Genomic DNA, 18304 nt, shown 5'->3' on the forward strand with positions numbered 1-18304 from the left:
AAACCGCAGCCCCTCCTTTTACATTGAAAACCCATTTTAAATGGCCAACCCAATTCATCCTTGATATGGGAAATGAGGGCGCTGCTGTTTGAAACCATTCCCACATGTTACCATGGCTGCCTGCAAGCCGAAATCTGTTGCCTGGCACTGTGTGAGTGATCTCTCATACCAAACCGGCAGGCCCTCACTATAAGAGGAAAAATGCGACCTTGTAATGAAAGAGTGTACCCATTGTTCTCTAAAATGTGTCTTTTTTAACCACCTCTCCCTTCTCCTCCACCAGCTGCAAATGTTTCTCCTTCGCAGAGGCTAGTGAACATTAGAAAGAGAAAACGGAGGACACGGGACGATATGTTCACAGAGCTCCAGATGTCCTCCCACGCTGATAGAACACAGCAGAATGCATGGAGGCAGTCAATGTCAGACATGAGAAAAGCACAATATGAACGAGAGGAGAGGTGGTGGGCTGAATCGCGGGATGAAAAGAGCAAGTGGCGGGCTGAAGATGATAGGTGGCGTCAGCTTGCAGACAGAAGGCAAGAGTCAATGCTCCGTCTGCTGGAGCATCAAACTGATATGCTCCAGCGTATGGTTGAGCTGCAGGAAAGGCAGCAGGAGCAGAGACCGCCACTACAGCCCCTGTGTAACCAACAGCCCTCCTCCCCAAGTTCCATAGCCTCCTCACCCAGACGCCCAAGAACACGGTGGGGGGGCCTCCGGCCACCCAGTCACTCCACCCCAGATGATTGCCCAAGCATCAGAAGGCTGGCCTTCAATAAGAGTTAAAGTTTTAAAATGCAGTGTGTCCTTTTCCATCCCTCCTCCCCCACCCATCCCAGGCTACCTTGGCAATTATCCCCCTACTTGTGTGAGGAATTAATAAAGAATGCATGAATGTGAAATAACAATGACTTTATTGCCTCTGCAAGCGGTGCTCGAAGTGGGGAGGGGAGGGTGGGGTGGTTGGTTTACAGGGAAGTAGAGTGAACCGGGTGGGGGGGGCAGAGGGTTCATCAAGGAGAAACAAACAGAAGTTTCACACCGTAGCCTGGCCACTCACAAAACTTGTTTTCAAAGCTTCTCTGATGCGCATCATGCCCTGCTGTGCTCCTCTAACCGCCCTGGTGTCTGGCTGCGCGTAATCAGCGGCCAGGCGAGTTGCCTCAACCTCCCACCCCGCCATAAATGTCTCCCCCTTACTCTCACAGATATTGTGGCGCGCACAGCAAGCAGCAATAACAATGGGGATATTCTTTTTGCTGAGGTCTGAGCGAGTCAGTAAGCTGCGCCAGTGCGCTTTTAAACGTCCAAATGCACATTCCACCACCATTCGGCACTTGCTCAGCCTATAGTTGAACAGGTCCTGACTCCTGTCCAGGCTGCCTGTGTACGGCTTCATGAGCCATGGCATTAAGGGGTAGGCTGGGTCCCCAAGGATCACGATAGGCATTTCAACATCCACAACAGTTACTTTCTGGTCCGGGAAGAAAGTCCCTTCCTCCAGCTTTCGAAACAGACCAGAGTGCCTGAAGACGCGAGCATCATGTACCTTTCCTGGCCATCCCACGTTGATGTTGGTGAAATGTCCCTTGTGATCCACGAGGGCTTGCAGCAGCATTGAAAAGTACCCCTTGCGGTTTATGTACTCGGTGGCTTGGTGCTCCGGTGCCAAGATAGGGATATGGATTCCGTCTATGGCCCCACCACAGTTTGGGAATCCCATTTCAGCAAAACCATCCACTATTGCCTGCACGTTGCCCAGAGTCACTACCCTTGATATCACCAGGTCTTTCATTGCCCTGGCAACTTGGATCACAGCAGCCCCCACAGTAGATTTGCCCACTCCAAATTGATTCCCGACTGACCGGTAGCTGTCTGGTGTTGCAAGTTTCCACAGGGCTATCGCCACTCGCTTCTCTACTGTGAGGGCTGCTCTCATCCTGGTATTCTGGTGCTTTAGGGCAGGGGAAAGCAAGTCACAAAGTTCCATGAAAGTGCCCTTACGCATGTGAAAGTTTCGCAGCCACTGGGAATCGTCCCACACCTGCAGCACAATGTGGTCCCACCAGTCTGTGCTTGTTTCCCATGCCCAGAATTGGCGTTCCACGGCATGAACCTGCCCCAGTAACACCATGATTTCCACATTGCTGGGGCCTGTGCCTTGTGAGAGGTCTATGTCCAAGTCAATTTCCTCATCACTCTCTTCGCTGCGCTGCAATCGCCTCCTCGGCTGGTCCGGGTTTCGCCTTGGCATGTCCTGGCTCTGCATATACTCCAGGACAATGCGCGTGGTGTTCATAGTGCTCATAATTGCCGCGGTGATCTGAGCGGGCTCCATGATCACAGTGCTAGCTATGGCGCCTGGTCTGAAAAAAGGCGCGAAACTAGTATCTGACGGACCAGGGAAAGGAGGGAGGGCGGGCCGAGTGACGACATGACGTACAGGTACAGGGAATTAAAATCAAGAAAGGTGGCTGTGCATCAGGGAGAAACACAAACAACTGTCACACAGAATGGTCCCCCCAAAGATTAAACTGAAAACCCTGGGTTTAGCAGGCTGTTGATTTGACGGAGGGAGGGGGAAGCAAATGAATACAGAACAAATTTATTTTTTACATCTTAAGACGACGGTGCAGCATGACTGATAGCCCTCGGCATCTTCTGGGTGCTTGGCAGCAAATACTGGGCGCTTGGCAGTTAGTGTACTAAGACTGATAGCCACATTTTTCCTGTATGATGACGATGGCCTTCAGGCCTATTGCACGATCTGCTGCTCAGGGAAGACTCTGCTAATGTGCAATGATCCAACTTGTAATAGGACAGTTACCAGTCGTAATACACCATCTACTGCCAAAAGGCAAAAGGCAAGGGGCTGGTGCAATGCAGCCCTACGGCTGCCAGCCCCACAGCTGCCAGCACCCAGATCACCGATCAAGGCTACCAGTCATGCTGCACCATCTACCGCCAAAAGGCAGTTAGCTGCTGCTGCTGTGTAGCAATGCAGTCCCACGTCTGCCAGCACCCAGAGGACATATGGTGACGGTGAGCTGACCTGAGCCGGCTCCATGCTTGCCGTGGTATGTTGTCTGCACAGATAACCCAGGTAAAAAGGCGTGAATCTATTGTCTGCCGTTGCTCTGACGGAGGGGGAGGGGCCTGATGACATGTACCCAGAACCTCCCACGACACTGTTTTGCATCATTCGGGCATTGGGATCTCAACCCAGAATTCCAATGGGCGGCAGAGACTGCGGGAACTGTGGGATAGCTACCCATAGTGCAATGCTCCGGAAGTCGACGCTAGCCTCGGTACTGTGGACGTGGTCCGCCGACTAGAGCACTTAGAGCATTTTATGTGGGGACACACACAATCGGCTGTATACAACCGATTTCTATAAAACCGGCTTCTATAAATTCGACCTAATTTCGTAGTGTAGACATACCCTCAGTCTTGACCTGCCCCTGAGCCCTTCCTGTTGAAAGTGCTAAGGTCTATTTTAGGACAAAAACAAGAAGCTTATCTATATTTACCCTCTGGGATGTGTTTGTCAGGGCCTCAAGGCATGAGGACTCTGCAAGAACACATGTAGCTAATTAGTACTCTGAAGAAACCTCGTGCTTAGCCTTTTGAAATTTCTTGCCTAACAAGTTTATTTGATTGATATTTTATTGTCTGCTAACAAGGATAAATAAGGGGGTAGAAGTTTGGGCTACTTGGATCTCTTCATGGACATATCTTAAGGTCCCCACTGGCAGCCATTGGAAGGCTGCTGCTGTAGTACTTGAGAGCCGCACCAAACTTTGGTAATTATTGACAGTTGGGGGTGTTTTACTAACCTGTTGCGGATGTGTGTAAGTGCTTGAGACTAAATAAAATATGCCTTTAAGTGAGAGCACTCTTGTATTTTACTGACTGTGCCAGCCATTTATCGGTCGGATGGCCATGTTTCCATTGATTTATTTCCTGACACCACCTCACACAGAGTAAATTTACCAAGAGTTTTGGGTTGAGAGAGCCCCAGGTAACACAACCATTGCACAAAAAGGAAGTTAGGTTCCAGTATGTATGGAGAATTCTCTCAACACTAAATCTCTGTTGTAGTATTGTTGTAATGCCCACTTTGAAAACAACAACTTATGGTTGTTGAGTCTATTCATTTAAAAAATAAAACAAAATCTCACCTGTGCAATGGCTACATTACAGTGATCTCCCCAAAGTAAATGGCCCTGGGAAAAGTAGTAGGTCCTGTGACTTGCACATCATTTTGAACTTTTTCAAAAAGGAAATTTAATGAAAAATACAGTTTTTTTTTCATTGTTTGGAAGATATGGGATGACTCTGGAAGAGCTTAGAAGTCACATTCAGATAATTCATAAGGCTCATTTCTGCATCATCACATAGAAAAAGTGTTTACACTCTACAGATGCACAAAACCCACCAAGAAATATGTATGAGTAAACTGAGAAATTAATTGCCTAATAACATTGTCCTTCATTCCTTCCCTTCCTGCTGTATGTTATAGTCTCACATGTATGTTAAGGCTGTCCAGATTGTAAAGGGTTTGGTCCAGAGATCTATTTTTTCTGTAAACTATCTAGCACAATAGTGGATGCTAAAAATATTTCTAGCAATGTTGCCTTGAGGAAAAGTGATAAGAGGTAGGTTAGATGCCATAAGTGCAACCAGAGAAACTATTCAAGGAGGAGCAGAAAGGGAAATGAAAACTGGAACTGTTGTAAGCATAGATAAGATTAGGTTTTAGCATCTGTTTGGAGATCAAGGCTTAAAATCTTTGAAATTTCCTAATAAATTAATATCTCTCTCCAGGTAAGAAGTGTTGTGCTTTGAATATTGTAACATTTAACGATGTAAGCACGTTAGACCATTTGACATTGTGTATGAAGCAAAGGAATTAATGTGAAGTCTTAAGAGATGGATTCTGCAACTGCTTAGTACAAGAAACTTCAATTGATGTCAACTAACCCTATGCCAGGGCTCTAATGAAGGGGCTTGGGGAACTGTCCCCCTGTTGCATAAAGCAGTATCTCATCCCATAACACTACATATGCTATTTTCCTTGCACATACTAGCACAGGGAAGTTTCAAATCCTCTATCTGCAAGTACTAGAGTTGAGTCAGTCCTTTTAAATTAAGTTCAAAAGGAGTTTAATTTGCACAGGTCCACAGGCTCTGAAATTTAACACTGTTCTCATTCAGACAAGCCTGGTTTTCCTATGGTCAGATCTCATTACAAACCTATGCTTTATGCATAAGAACCAGAAGTGGGACTATGCCTCAGGTTTAATGCCTCAACAGAATCTTTAAAGAAAACAAATATTTCCTCTTTTGAATATAATTATGAGCCAAAGTATGAAATAATAATGAGACAATGTTCCAAACTGGGAGAATTAATGATGATTAAAATGTTCTAGGTCCCTGCTTAGCAGAGTCAGGCACAACATCTAGGGGATTATTTTCCCTTCACCTCTCTGCCCTCCACCCCGTGGAAGAGACAGCTCACCTAGAATGTAGCAACTTTCTCAATAAAACCAAACACAAATAGTTTCTTTCGAGTTAGACTGGCCACTCCTTTGGATCACCAGGGGCAGACTTTGCCAATAAGGGGAAAAGGCAAAAGAGCACATGACTTCAGAATTAAAATTATGTAATAAATCCAGGCTCACACTCAAAATGACCCATGATTAGTAACTTAATAAAATTCCAGATACCCATATAGAGCAAAAAGGTAATATTGTTTCTATGTACAGTTTGAAGAACAATGAACCACTGCTGGTTTGAGGGTGACATTCAAATTTAATCCAAGAGTTTAAAGTTGTATGTGCTTCAAATCAAATATTTCAAACACCAATTGTTATTTTTAATGGTTTGTTAAGTGCTGGCAATGTGCTCAGTGCTGTCCAAGACAGATATCACGAGAGTGCTTCCCTGAAGTGCATACAGTCTAGCTTTAAAAGCTTTAGCCACAAAGTATGTGCTTGTCATACTGTTACACAGTAGGTACACATAAATACATAATAATAGTCCTGAAGAATCACCAGTGTAGTTTTTAATTTAAAAGTAAGTAAATAATTCACAATGAACAATTTATTCAGAGAATGTAGCCCTTATCTCTATTTGTAACTATTCCACAGAGTTGATTTTTATGAATTTGTTCAGTATTGGAAATTGTTCTGTGAACATTATGTGTGAGATATCATGGGGCAGCCATGTTAGTCTGTATCCACAAAAACAACAAGAAGTCCGGTGGCACCTTAAAGACTAACAGATTTATTTGGGCATAAGCTTTTGTGGGTAAAAAACCCACTTCTTCGGATGCATGGAGTGAAAATTATAGATGCAGGTATTATTATACTGACACATGAAGAGAAGGGAGTTACCTCACAAGTAGAGAAACAGTGTTGACAGGGCCAATTCAATCAGGGTGGATGTAGTCCATTCCCAATAATTGGGAAGTGTCAATTCCAGGAGAGGTAAAGTTGCTTTTGTAGTGAGCCAAACACCACCCTATACCAGAAACCTACTGACCGCTATACTTACCTACATGCCTCCAGCTTCCATCAAGGACACATCACAAGTTCCACTGTCTACAGCCAAGCCCTAAAATACAACCGAATTTACTCCAATCCCTCAGACGGAGACCAACACCTACAAACACCTACAAGCATTCTTAAAACTACATTACCCACCTGGGGAAGTGAGGAAACAGGCTGGCAGAGCGAGACGGGTACCCAGAAGTCACCTACTACAGGACAGGCCCAACAAGGAAAATAACAAAACACCACTGGCCATCACGTACAGCCCCCAGCTAAAACCTCTCCAGTGCATCATCAGCGATCTACAACCTATCCTGGAAAACGATCCCTCAGTCTCACAGACCTTGGGAGGCAGTCCAGTCCTCGCTTACAGACAGCCCCCCAACCTGAAGCAAATACTCACCAGCAGATACATACCACAGAAACACTAACCCAGGAACCAATCCCTGTAACAAACCTTGTTGCCTACTCTGTCCCCATATCTACTCTAGTGACACCATCAGAGACCCAACCACATCAGCCACACCATCAGAGATTCATTCACCTGCACATCTACTAATGTGATATATGCCATCATGTGCCAGCAATGTCCTTCTGCCATGTACATTGGCGAAACTGGACAGTCTCTATGTAAAAGAATAAATGGACACAAATTGGACATCAAGAATGGTAACATATAAATGCCAGTAGGAGAACACTTCAATCTTCCTGGACATTCTATAACAGATTTAAAAGTATCAGGGGGTAACCGTGTTAGTCTGCATCTACAAAAACAACAAGGAGTCTGGTGGCACCTTAAAGACTAACAGATTTATTTGGGCATAAGCTTTCGTGAGTAAAAACCTCATTTCTTCGGATGCATTTAAAAGTAGCCATACTTGAACAAAACAATTTCAGAAACAGACTCCAAAGAGAAACTGCAGAACTAAAATTCATTTGCAAGTTTAACACTATTAATTTGGGCTTGAATAGGGACTGGGAGTGGCTGGCTCACTACAAAAGCAACTTTACCTTTCCTGGAATTGACACCTCCTCGTCAATTTTTGGGAGTGAATTACATCCACCCTGATTGAATTGGCCCTGTCAACACTGTTTCTTCACTTGTGAGGTAATTGAGGATAAGTGAGTTATAAAGGGAAGGGATCTCAATTTAAACCAGAAATGACTAAAATACATCTTTGACTGGATCTAGGAATAAATCTATGACTGGATTTGGACAGTACTTGCTTTTTAGGCAAAACAATGAATGATGCAATCTGAAGCTGGTATTGCATCATACATGATATGAATTGCATCATGTTATTCCTAGAAGTCATGGATGATGCAATCATAACGAAGCTTACATCACTCTGCTGAACAAATTGCCCTATATCAGCTCTAGAAATCATACAGTGTCGTGCTCTCTTATTTGTCAGTGTTTGATTTTGCAAAGGGACACATTTCTGTTTAGCCAAAGTGAACAGAGATGCCTCGTACTTGTGTGAACAGTGCAGATAACTTCTGCTATGTTTGTGGTGAAGTGACTTTTGCATCACAAAAGCGCAGTATAACCACTATGATTAAGAAAGCCTATCACCTTTATTTTGGCTGCAAAATTGGAGATCAGGACAAGAGGTGGCCCCACACATCTGCTGCAACACTTGTGCAACAAATCTTCGCCAGTGGTTGAACAGGAAAAGGAAATCTATGCCTTTTGCAGTGCCAATGATTTGGAGAGAGCCAACAGATCATACCAGCAATTGTTACTTCTGCATGGTGCCTCCAGTTGGGAAAGGTGTGTCAAAGAAGAAAAAGTGGACTGTGCATTATCCAAACATTCCATCAGCTATACGCCCAGTACCCCACGGAGAAGGACTGCCTGTTCCTGATGCACCAGAATCATTCTCACTTGAGTCAGATGAGGAAGAGGATGAAACTTCTGGTCCTGAACTATCACAGGACTCACATTTTCTCCCATCCTCCGCCTCTGAACCACACCTCATAACACAATGTGAACTCAATGACCTTGTCAGGGATTTGGAACTACCCAAAAGTAAGGCAGAGTTGTTGGGCTCCAGACTACAGCAGTGGAATCTCCTGGCAGGTGATGTTAGGGTTTCTATGTTCCGTGACCGTCAAAAGGATCTTGTCCCATTCTTCTTCATGGAAGGTGATCTTGTAGCCTGCAACAACATCGATGGTGTGATGGCAGCCCTCAACATCGTTCACGATCCAGATGAGTGGAGACTGTTCATTGATTCATCAAAGACGAGTCTTAGAGCTGTTTTACTGCATAATGGCAATGTTTTGCCATCAATTCCAGTTGGTCATGCAGTCCATCTGAAGGAAACCTATGACAACATGAAACAACTTTTGAGGTGCATAAACTATGACCAACATCAGTGGCAGCTTTGTGGCGATTTGAAGGTTGTTGCTCTCTTGCTTGGTCTGCAGACTGGATACACAAAGTACTGCTGTTTTCTCTGCGAATGGGATAGTCGTGCAAGAGATACCCACTACATCAAGAAAGATTGGCCACTCCGACAGTCATTGGAGCCTGGGAGGAAATGTGTTCAGCATCCACCACTTGTTGAATCAAGGAAGATTTTGTTACCACCCTTACACATCAAGCTGGGTCTGATGAAGAACTTTGTCAAGGCCATTGACAAAACACAAGCAGCTTTCAAGTACCTCCGTGGAAAATTTCCAAGGTTAAGTGAAGGTAAGATAAAGGAAGGTGTCTTTGTTGGTCCTCAGATTTGTGAACTTCTTCGAGATGATGCATTTGACCATGCACTGAGTGGCAAGGAAAAGACGGCATTGAAAGCCTTCCAGTTAGTGGCAATAAATTTTCTCGGAAACAATAAGGCAGACAACTACAGGTTGTTGGTGGAAAACCTCCTCAAGCCATACAAAAGCCATGGTTGCAACATGTCACTAAAGATACATTTTTTGCACTCTCATCTAGATTTTTTTCCACCCAACTGCGGAGCAGTGAGCGACGTGCACGGCGAGCGATTTCACCAGGACATTGCAACAATGGAGAAACGCTATCAGGGCAAATGGAGCCCATCAATGCTTGCAGACTATTGCTGGACAGTGACAAGAGCTCCATTTAATGAATACAAGAGACAAGCCAAGAAGCGCGCCGAGTAGACACTGAATAGGACTAAACTATGCACATAATAGTTTTTTGCCTTTTGTTTCATAATACATTTTATTTATATAACCCTTTTGCTGATTTTTAAAGTGTTACATAAACAGGACAGGTGAAATATTGTCATGTAAAGCAACAATAAACACATGAAAAGACCTAGGTTTACAATTTATGATTAAAACTCTACTATCTACAGAATATACATAGACATAAAATGAAAAAAATTAAATATGTTTTAATTGTCGTATTTGAATTCAGCACATCAAAATACATAATAAATAGCACATTTTATCTCTGAAGCAGATGACTTCTCAAAAATTGTAGACCAGTGTAATTAAATGAGTCTCCCATATGGGTCCAAAATTTGCTTTTTGGTTTAACTTTAATATGAAAAAAATGCCTCTAGCACAAACATTAATAAAAAGCGAATGAAAAGAGATACAATCATACCTAAGCAAAATTATTTTAGATAGATAGGCATCAATATGTCTGCAAGTAAATGAATTACCCTGATGACAACTAGGTGCTGCTGTGATGGGAAGTTTGGAAAGACATAACAATAGGATATCACATATTTATGTTTTGCCTTTAATCCTGAAAGATCATAAAGCACATCAAACTATGGACTGTATAGTACAACTTCACTTATCCAAAGGCCTTGGGCAGATATCCAAATATTTCCAGTAACAGAGGTCAGATAATAAAGGGATCTAGTTCTGCAAATACCAAACCCAAGATTCAAGGGGTGAGATTCTATGTTGTTTCTGTAAGAGGTTCAGTCCAGAACTCACAGTGCAGGAGGGGAAATGAAGGTGTTTTTAAATCATCTATGTACTTCCCCTTCTGGGCTGCTTTAAGGACCTTGGGTGCTACATAAATTAAAGCAGCCTGGCCCTGTCTATGGAGATCTTTACAGCACAGGGGCAAAACAGTGCAGTTTCCCCAACCTGATTATTGGAAATGGCTGAACTGTTTTAGCTGAAACTTTCAAAAATAAAAAATATAATCTCAGGAAGACACCTAGCATGGAATATTCCAGCCTGAACAGATAAAGTCTGGCAAATTTATAAACAGGCTTGGAAGGATTAGATTTTTATTCGTAAATGTCAGTAAACATCAGTTTCACCATACACAAAAACCAACAAAAAACATTTCTATAGATAATCATTGAAATTTACAGATAGGCCAAGTAAGAAAAAAAGATTATTGAGAACTAACTATATTTTGACTTAACGATATTTACTTTGTATATTTTGATATGTGATGTTGTCAATTTGCAACTTAAAGAGAACTAAATTTAAAACTTTTTGAATCAACGGCTATTGTCATGAAATAATTATTGTCTGACCTCCCCATAATTTCCCACAACTGTGAAAATTAAAAAGTATATATATATATAAATTGAAAAAAGATTAAAAAGAAAACAAACATTGATATTATCTTTCAAAATTACACACACACACAAATTTTGCCAAGTCTACTTATAAGCAACTGAAAACAGGAGCTTATAAAAAAGAATAGTTGGGCAGTCTTTACTATACGTGGCACTAACAGCTCCAACTAAAATACATAAAAAATACATATGTATGTATTAGTGTTCTGACTGATGAACATATGTATCAACGATAAGCATACTATCAAAGACAGGAAACTGAAAAAAGCATGTGCCAACTATTCTCAGGTACTATAATTTAGAAAAAAAATATGATGAAATAAAATCCTGCTTTCATTGCCCTCCTCTTCTGGTCACATTAGGGTCATTTATGTATAGTGCAATATTATGCCAAAGTGGTAAGTAATATAAAACTAAATGATGCACACAGGGCCAATTTCATCCCCAGGACAAATGGATAGAGCTACCATTAACTACCTGATTGTGATTCCTTGGCTTAAAGTGGGCTGAATTTAGTCCTGTGTGTATACCCCATTTAGAGAAGGATGAAGAAATAGAAATTAAAGTGAGTTAGATGGTTTTTACCAACTACACTTCAGAACATTTCATTCAGTGTTTGAAGAAAACAATGACAGTATAGGATTTTAAGTTTAGGAACAGTAGTTATTTTAGAATTACTTCCCTTGGTGTGAAGTATTTTTGCATTACTCAGAGATAATAAAGAAATCATACCACAATAGTTCTCCAGCTTTTCCAATTTCTTAGGTGACACTGACATGTGAAGGGTTTAATTTAGAGCCCAAACATAAGCATTATAAAAAGACAGTTCACAGTGAGGATATGTTACTGCATTCAGAGGCTGTTTGAATGCCTGCTACTTTCTTGGGAGTAGATTTATGGTAACATGATAATAGGTTTCCCTCAATGCAGCATGGTAAAGAGGTGTGTGTGAAAGTGAAAGCTCATATTCTCTTTGGAGCAAGAGCAGGACAGGATAACACCACCATACTCAAAGCCAGCAAAGAAAAGACACTCATCAGAGGCTGCTTGTTATAGTGTCATTGATAATAATATTTATGTGTACTTCAAAGACCTTGGAATGATTTTCTTCCTTTTTTGTTTTGTTAAAGATATAGTAACAAAATAGCATTTTACTGCTGGACCTTTGTATAGAAAAGATTTGATTCTTATTTTTCCGTTGCAATAAGAAAATATTTCTAAATTGAGTAGTACTTTGTACCTCTGATTGCAGCAATCTCGTTTCATTTATGTACAAGCATTTGGAGTATGAGCTGAAAAGCTCACAGAAAAAAATGTTATCTGGAGCTAGATTCTAATCTCAGTTATATCAGTGTAGAATACCAAATTCAGTGATCAATCCTGGTTAAGTACCACCTGAGGCACGTTGTACATATGCTAAGAAGAAGCAAAGCAGAATTTGGCTTCATATTTTAGGTGGAGCAGGTAGCAACACCAATTGCTAAGGTTGAGTGACATTTTCCATTTTAAGACCCTGTATAAACTTGCTTTTAACTTTGCCAAACTTTAACCAACTAGGCTGAAATTTTTCATGGTGGGTATTTGCCTATACACATCTACCCCAATATAATGCTGTCCTTGGGAGCCAAAAAATCTTACTGCGTTATAGGTGAAACCGCGTTATATCGAATTTGCTTTGATCCGTCAGAGTGTGCAGCCCTGCCTCTCCGGAGCACTGCTTTACCGCGTTATATCCGAATTCATGTTATATCGGGTCACGTTATATCAGGGTAGAGGTGTATTATACATAATATAGGCAAACACCCACCATGAAAAATTATGCATCCGTGCTTTGGTAGAGAGTCGTCCTGGGTCCTGAGAGGTACCTTGTGCTGTCCTAGTGAAAAATCCATCCAAATTTGGCTGAGTGTAAAGCTTCTGGGGAAAAAAATCACTCTTTGCACATGCTCAGCAAAGGCTTGCTGGAGTTTGACACAACACATTCTTAATTGTTCACAATAACACCAACATCTCTTTTTTGAGTGGTAACAGCTAATTTAGAACCCATCATTTTGTATGTATAATTGGAATTATTCTTCCTCCTAATGTGCATTACTTTGCACTTATTAACATTGAATTTCATCCACTATTCTGTTGCCCAATCACCCAGTTTCGTGAGATCCCTTTGTAACTCTTCACAGTCAGCTTTGGAATTAACCATCTTGAGTAATTTTGTATCATCTGCAAACTTTGCTACTTTACTAGTCAGCCTTTTTCCAGATCACTTATGAATATGTTGGACAGCACAGGTCCCAGGACAGATGTTTGGGGGACCTCGCTATTTAGCTCTTCTTACAGTGAAAGCTGACTGTGTATTTCTACCCTTTATTTTCTATCTTTTAACCACTTGCTGATCCATGAGAGGATCTTCTCTTTCATCTCATGCTTATTTTGCTTAAGAACCTTTGGTGTGAGACCAGCTACACTAAAGCAGCTGGATCATCCTTGTCCATATGCTTATTTGGGGTCCCTCAAAGAATTCTAATAGGTTAGTGAGCAGGGCTGGCTCCAGCATTTCTGCCGCCCCACGCAAAAAAAAAAAAAAAAGCTGCGATCGGCGGCAGCAATTGAAAAAAAAAAAAGCCGCAATCGGCAGCGGCAGTTCAGCGGCAGGTCCTTCGCTCCTAGAGGGAGTGAGGGACCTGCTGCCCCCGAATTGCCGCAGGTGCCGCCCCTCTCCCTTGGCCGCCCCAAGCACCTGCTTGTTAAGCTGGTGCCTGGAGCTGGCCCTGTTAGTGAGGCATGATTTCCTTTTACAAAAGCCATGTTGACTCTTCCCTAACATACTTTACTTATCTATCTGTCTGATAATTCTGTTCTTTACTATGGTTTCAACCAATTTGTCAGGTATTGAAGTTAGGCTTATCAGGATCACCTCTGGAGCCTTTTTTAAAAATTGATATTACATTAGCTATCTTCCAGTGATCTGTTACGGAGGTTGATTTAAGCAATATGTTAGATACCAAAGTGAGTAGTTCTGCAATTTCATATTTGAGTTCCTTCAGAACAATTGGTGAATAGCATCTAGTCCTGGTGACTTATTTCTGTTTAATTTATGAATTTGTTCCTAAACCTCCTGTACTGACACCTCAGTCTGGGACAGTTCCTCAGATTTCTCACCTAAAAACAATGGCTCTGGTGTATGAATTTCCCGCATATTTTCTGCAGCGAAGACCGATGCAAAGCATTCATTTAGCTTCTCTGCATCCTTCAAACAAAGATATGGAGATTGTCACACATAGGTAACTTGGATAGAAAAATGTGGATAATGAACTATTTCCTATATTCTCCATAAAGTCTTTAAACTAACAAACAAATGCAAATATTTCAAAGTGGTCATTTTAACTTATTGATGGGGTCATTGTTTATCCCTGTTTCTATGGTAACAGTACCACCTGACAGCTTCACATCTACCTCATCCTAAAGTGGACATAATACACTTTTAAATGATGTATGATGCATGTTTGTGTAGACAGTTGTCTAAATCGGTGGTGTCTGACACCTGCCTGCTTATTGAACCTGGTATAATTCCTTAGTATGAATAAGTTTTCATCCTAAATTAAAGTCTGATTCTACAAGTTGCAGCACACTCAAGTCCTAATGGAATCAAAGGGTGCTCAGCACTGCACAAGATTGGGCCCATATGATTAATTTATCAGCTCTGATTTCTCACTGTTAGTGACATTTGAGACAAGAGAAGCTGAGCAAGATGGGACTCACCTTAGTAGGGATTTTCAAATCTGAAGTTGTTGGACTAAATGACAGTGATGGGGGTGCTATTGCAAGTATAGCTTTGCTGACTAAGTGTCATTGTGTAATAGCAGTAGCTGACTGCAAAAGGAAAATATCAGTGGTTACAGAGAAATGAATGAGAAAAGCTAACATTCCGGGGTATTTGGATAAGCTCTCCTTTGAAATAGTTTTAGGGGATTTTATCTTATATGTCCTGCATATATAATAAATAAGCAGAAAACTGAAAGCAACAAAAGAACTGTAGCTACAGTTACACACACCACCTTCCTCTCATAAGAACATAAGAATGGCCATACTGAGCCAGACCAAAGGTCTATCTAGCCCAGTATCCTGTTTTCCGACAGTGGCCAATGCCAGGTGCCCCAGAGGGAATGAATGGAATGGGTCATCATCAAGTGATCCAGCCCCTGTCGCCCATTCACAGCTTCTGGCAAACAGAGGCTAGGGACACCATTCCTGCCCATCCTGACTAATAGCCATTCATGGACCTATCCTCCTCACATTTCACAGACATGTGAGCACAGCCCCTTCTTCTCCATTCACTGAGCACATGCGCACATGCACTCACCCTTTCTCTTCTTTCACATTTCCTCACCCTTCAGACTCTCCTCCTTTCCTCTTATTCTCTTGTCACACTTGTCCCCTCACTTTAGTTTTAAACATACATTCTCTTTTGTTCTTCTTTCACACTCTCCTCCTCTCCTTTTCCAATTCCCCTACTATCAAACCAATTCACTGTCTCTCTCCTTTCACACACTCTTTACTCTCCTTACCTTTCTCACTCCTCTTCCATCCCCTTGCATGCTTCATCCCTCTCTTTCTCCATCCCTCTCTAGAGAAGTGGGGATTAGTAGCCCCCAGTAGAACCTGGAGTCATGTCTCAATGGAAAGGAGACTACGGGTTCTGCCTGGCATTACATCCTCCATGTATGAACTGGTGAGGGGAGACAGAGCACTGGGCACTAGAGGGTGGAGCACTGTTGAGGGTGGAGCACGGGGTGGGGTGATGGAAAGAAAAGAGACAGATCCGTTACTGCTGGTGCTGCTGCCAGATCTCTATGGCACCCTGCTACTAATTGCATCTACCATATTAGAGGCAGCAGCTTGATCTGCTCATTGCCATCTCATCTGCTGAGCCTGGGTCCAAGGCCACATTCCATGTGGTGTATGAAAATCAAGAAATCCTTATCGAAAACATTCTATAAGTTTGCCTCACCCAATCAGGATGACAGTTAAGCAATCAGTATTTAAAAGATCATTGCCAGTATCAAGTTTAATCAGGTCAAACAATGAGTTAAAAGTAGCGTTAGATGCTCACCTGCTTCTGCGACCCCTTGCCTCATGTCGTAGTTTCACAAACACATTTTCTTAGTTTTGCTTTCTCCCTTCTGCTGTGTGTGACCCATACAAACATAAGGAGGAAGCGAATTCACTGATAAGGGAAAGAGTAGAACTGACTAGACGCAAAGTGCTCTCAAATGGCAGAAGCAATTAACCTTAAAAAAAAAATAGAATTTTTCCTCTTATCTCATTCAGGAACAGTAACCTTAGGAATTGCTTTATAACAAAAGGAAATAAAAGATGTTCAGAAAGAAGAGAGTTATTTAAGGTGGATGGTGCCCCTTTAATGTTTTGATAAAATGAAACATAAATGCTTCCTTGAAATTAAAATTGCAGGAAATGTTTCACAATTTAAAAAAATATATATGTCTATATGGCTCTTTCATCATTTTTTAATGAAGTTGCCATTTATGTTATGGTTATTTCACTTCAGGGTCACCATGTTGTCCTTAATACTTAAGCAATGCCAATATCTGAATGAGTTGGTATTGTCTTTAAATCAAATTTCTTTCCTTGATTTATCCACCTCTTTCTGTATCCCAACAAGCAAATAACCTCATGATTTGCCCCAAAACATAAATCACCATCAATTCTTTTAACAGCAACTGTAAATGCAAAACAAAAGCCAATATGCCTAAATAACATTTATCATCAATAGATGTCCCTTGAGTAATAGTTCAAGCTACTCCTGAGCTCTCAAGCAATTGAAAGTTTCTCTTCCAAACTATTTTTCATTTGACACTGCTTTTTTTGGGCTCCATGAGCACTATTATATGCCAACCACTATTGGATTTTTTTAAACCAACCAACCAAACAAGCATGTTAAGTCTGCACTGGTTTGTATTTACATGATCACAGTTAAGGTCAAATTGCCCCATTATGTAAAAATTCCTAGCCATAGCCTTCTCCGAGAATTGCAGGCTTTAGGATATACTTCCCTAGTTTATAGTGCAGTGAAATCTGATTTATGAGACTACTCAAGGGACCAACAAGAAGCAGTTGATTACTAAAGGTTGCCTTCTTATATCGGTGGAGAAAAATGTACTCAGTACATTTGTAGATTGTTTGGGGCAGTCTCTGAAGACCTGGGGTTTCAAAATGAGTTTGGTTTGTAGTACTGATTTTGCAAAATTTCTGTTTGTGGTGAGTTATATGCATTGACTGTGCATGGAATTCTTCATGCATTGCAAAAAAACAAACATCATCATCATCAAAAGATGTCCAGCTGTATAGAGTGATGGGGTTGAGTCAATTAATAAAATAATCATTACAAAAATGCAGGCAAACCAGTAAAGAGCTGCAACATTTTCTACAGTATATTAGTAGTTTAGAATCACTCTAAACATACTTTGTAATGTCCCCCCTGGAGACTATTCATGTCACCTCTGTCCTTAAATCCATGAAAGTCTATTTCTCATACACACATTGTTTTCCAGTGTTCTTCCAAGTTTCAGACCTACTGCAATCTCTTCTCTAGCCCTATTTCATTACATTTTGTAAACCTCTTGCCTTCAATAACTGCAAATGAAACTCTGGCACAATGTCTCCCTCTAGGCCATAGACATTTTCCAAGTTCCCATAATTCAATGTTACAGTTGAATAAAAGACAGACTTGTTTCTCTTCCATCTGTGCAGTAAAAATAATAGATCAGCTAACATACAATACAATATACTTACTGTATAAGAAAGCATGGATACTTTCACTTACCAGCAGCTACTTAATTGTCCAGAGTTTGGAGATCTGTGTCATTTTGCAGTACTTGTTGTGTTATATAAAACACCACTTCCTGTTTGGCTCTAAACCACGAGTTTCCTGTCTTCAGGGTGTAGAGCCTAGAAACACACTTGAGGTTCCAGTGGTTTTATGTTAGTACAAGAAAGCACAACATACGATAAACTTAGCCATGTAGAAATTAACTTTGGGGGAGGGGGAGGAATGCCTTTTCAATTGAATGTGTTTATGTATAGTTGCTATATGAAACTCAGTTAAACACAGCAACCACAAATACCCACTAAGACTTTCACTTTCTTATGAGAAAAACAACAAAATGGATTTATATCTCCTATCCAAACTGAATAGAATATGCA

General features: G+C 41.4%; 1 protein-coding gene across 1 annotated transcript in view; it reads right to left on the bottom strand.

Annotated features, from left to right (window-relative positions):
* Positions 1 to 17971, bottom strand: part of LOC101951048 (N-deacetylase and N-sulfotransferase 4) — a 265282-nt gene extending 247311 nt beyond the window's left edge. The window contains exon 1 of the mRNA XM_065596280.1: positions 17925 to 17971. The gene's annotated coding sequence lies outside the window, so the exon portion shown is untranslated. The remainder of the gene's footprint in view (positions 1 to 17924) is intronic.
* Between the last annotated feature and the right edge of the window lie 333 nt (positions 17972 to 18304).

Source organism: Chrysemys picta, chromosome 5 (genome assembly GCF_011386835.1).
Source record: "Chrysemys picta bellii isolate R12L10 chromosome 5, ASM1138683v2, whole genome shotgun sequence".
Taxonomy (NCBI): domain Eukaryota; kingdom Metazoa; phylum Chordata; order Testudines; family Emydidae; genus Chrysemys; species Chrysemys picta.